Source organism: Panicum hallii, chromosome 6, assembly GCF_002211085.1.
Source record: "Panicum hallii strain FIL2 chromosome 6, PHallii_v3.1, whole genome shotgun sequence".
NCBI lineage: Eukaryota > Viridiplantae > Streptophyta > Magnoliopsida > Poales > Poaceae > Panicum > Panicum hallii.
The window spans coordinates 21834221-21837790 of NC_038047.1; positions in this window are offsets into that span (position 1 = coordinate 21834221).

Genomic DNA, 3570 nt, shown 5'->3' on the forward strand with positions numbered 1-3570 from the left:
AGCTCTGTGTGTCTTATGCCCCGGTTAAACCTCAGTGTTAGGTCGAATGACCCCTTGATAGATCCCGTGGTGGCTAGTCAGGTCTAGCTACGGTGGGTAAGGGCTTCGATGGGATCTGCACCGGCACTAAGGTGTTCGTGCTGTGGTACCCCGCCTGTGGGTAAAGTTGCACACCTCTGCAGAGTTAAAAATCTATTCGAATAGCCGTGCCCACGGTACTGGGCAGGTTATGGTGTGGTCACATAACTAGTGTTTCTCTCTGGGAAATGGTTGAACTGGTGTGAGTTGTTTGAAAAGTATCCGGCAATGGTGCTGTGTGTTACGACGGACGGGAAGTCCGGTAGCGGCTTGAAACTTGGAACCGTGAGGATCGACATCGTGTGTTCTTAGACACTTGAAAACTCGTTTTGAAAAATGCTTTTAAAAACGAACCCTTGCATATAATTGTGTTTCCGCAAAAGAACCGTAACTATATCCTTGGATTATCCTGTGCATTTAATACTGTTATACCCCCCCCCCCCCGTGGGTGTGATTGGACTTGCTGAGTACGTTTGTACTCACCCCGTTCTTACTTTACAGTGGAGGATCCCGACTACATCCCCGAGAACGACGAGTAGGGTCCCGTCCTGCACCCAGTCTTGCCTGTGGGTGAGGTCACCGTTGGAGCTCCGCATGGCGCAAGACTCTGATGACCCCCTGTTCGTAGTTAGTGTAGTAATATGGGTTTTTGTTGTAATCCTCGCGATAGTGGCGCTTCATTGCCCATTACCGCGAAAAGGTGTACGGCAATGAACCATCTGATGTAATAAAAGTGTTATCAGCCTCCTGGGACTGATAAAGTGACACTTTTAAGTCTTCCCTGATGGGGGGACGCTTCATGTTGCTAGAGCTCGGAGTTGGCCTTCTCCATGTTTTTCAGGTCATTCTTGAGCAGCCAGGTCTCTCGAGTCCTTTCTTGCTTCAGCATATCAAGCTCTCGCTGCAGATAGCAATTCTTCGTCTTCTCCTCGGAGATGCGCTTGTCCAGAGCAGCTAATTCCCGCGCGTCGCTCACGACCGCGCGGAGTTTCTCCGACTTCTTCTGGGATTTGGTGATTACATGCTGCACAAAAGGAGGAGAGTGAGTCATAAACAACTCGCCAAGGCGCACATCGGGATCATCGCCCGAGTCTTACCATGGAGAAGTCGTACAGCTCCTTGAAAGTACTCTTGAAGGTCTTCAGGTTCTCCGCCGACAGCAGAAGGTCATCCACCAGGTCGGTAGTGATGACGTTCCGGTGCCCGGACCCGGCCCTCAACACCTCACGGGGACTCCTCGAGGGCCCGGCGGCATCCCCTGGCGGCGGCGGCTGGACACCTGCAGGCATACGAAACGGTAAAAACACTACACCCAGACCCCGGCAGCCAGACGCGGGCGGGTAAGTGCCTACCTGCGCCATCAGTATGAGGGGCGTCAGGGGCCTCGACTTGTTCCCCGCCACTGGGTCCGGCTTCCTCTAGTCGAGGCTCGGGAGGCGGCAAGTTAGGGAGCGCCGCATCCGCTTCAGGGGCCACCTCCGTGGGTACTGGCCCCTCAGGCGCCGGGGGCTCGGGGGCTGCAGCGGCCGAGGCAGGCGCCGCAGCCTTGCCTGGTTCGATCTGGAGTTTGACGGCGCTCGCAGCCCTGGTGACATCGACAACATTGTTATCCGAGCGGGCATGAGCAGGATTTTCAAGCGATTGAAAGGAAACTTACAGTGTCGACTTCTTCTTGACAGCCTTCTTAACCCGCCAGACCCGACGGGGGACACCCGCTGCGGATGGCGGGGCCTGATCGGCCGATGGAGGGGTCCCCGCAACGGCGACTGTCACCGTCGTGGCGGTAGAGGGGCCTGCCTCCACCCCTTCGGGCTCAGTCCCGGGCGGCGGAGTAGGGAGACTGCAAGGGGATGCTGTCAGTACTCAACACCATGGAAACTTTGGAACTGGCCACAACAGCAATTCCGTACCTGGAGGACTCGACTTCTTGAGCCTTGCGTTTGCGCATCTGGCACTGGCCCTTCGGCACCGGTGGCAGAGCGCCGGCCAACTCCACGCTTTGATCGGAGGAGTTGTCCCCGTGCGGCTCTCCCACGGTCCCTTCGCTCGCCTGCGAGCCCACGCACTCGGTGGACTTGCTGCTGCCTTGAACCGCAGCATGGCGAGCCGCCTTGGTGGCAACGGCGGCAACAGGGCGCGGACCTCCCTCGGTTTCTTCCCCCGTCGGCAAGTCCACGCGTTCGGTGGACTCGTTGCGGCTTTGGGTCGCAGCAAGGCGAGCCTTCTTGGCCGCCGTGACTGCAGAAGGAAGGAGGTGATACGCTTGGGGGAGGTCCGGCTGCGGTGGGTAGCTGCAGTACAGTTCCGAATGTCCCTGCAGCAAGTCCTTCAGTTCAGTACCGGCGCAGTAGTCGATTTCTTCAGCAAAAAGAAGTCGAGTACTTACCGGCGGGGGCGGATGTTGTGCGGAGTACAAGGTGGGCACGTACGGCATGGTGTTCACGTCCAGCAGCACCCGCTGAACCCGCTGGAGCGCGACATCATCTGGCACCTCCTCTGTGCACATGCGAGAAGGGTCAGCAGGGCCGGTGTACTCGAAGCCCAGGCAACATCTCTGTTGGATGAGTTGGACGTGGCGCTTGTAAAAGGAGAACATGACGGAGGCGCCGGTCACCCCCTCCTTCTTCAGTGCATCGATGGCCTCCAGCAGTTCCTTGACTTGAATCACTTCCATGCCGGAGGGTTCAAGGTTCCATTCCCCCCTCACCACGGGCGGTTTGCTCGACTTCGTTGGCAGGGAGGGAGCATGGTTTTCGATGTAAAACCAGAGGTTTTTCCACCCAGGAAGGTTGGAGGGGAATCTATATGCCAGGTATCTTTCGCCGGCCTGCTGTCGCAGTTGGATGCCGGCGCCCCCTACCACAGCGAGTTTTTTCGTGGTTGGCTGGGGCTTCACGCGGAAAAGGAAGCGGAATAGATCCCAGTGGGGTTCAATTCCGAGAAATGCTTCACAAAAGTGGATGAAAATGGAGATGTGGCAGATGGAATTCGGGTTGAGGTGATGGAGCTCAAGCCCGTAGTAGTAAAGAAGGCCGCGGAAGAAAGAACAAGTGGGGAGGGCCAATCCCTGTTCGGCAAAATGGTAGAATGTGACGATTTCGTCGACATTCTCCATGGGGAAAGGTTCACGGAAAGAGGGGCGCCAGTTGACGAGATTTTTCTCTTGCAGCAACCCCTCGGAAACAAGTTTTTTCAAATTGTTGAGGGAGCACTTACTGTGTGTCCACTCCGCGGTTGTTGGTTTCACATCCTTCTTCATTCCCTCGATCTCTGACTTCTTGGACGTCATCTCCGATGCGCCGGCCACGAGATGCTCGGGGGCTGCGGGGAGAGGGGCGGGGAGGTCGGGGTGGGAGTTTTTCTTGGGGGAAGGCGGTGGCGTTTGGCTCGGATTGGGGAATTTGGTGGCTCTTGATGGAATGCAGATTGAAAGCGTGGTTTTTTCCTACAGTTATCGTGGGGTTAAATAACCAGCGGAGTGGGGGAAAGTTA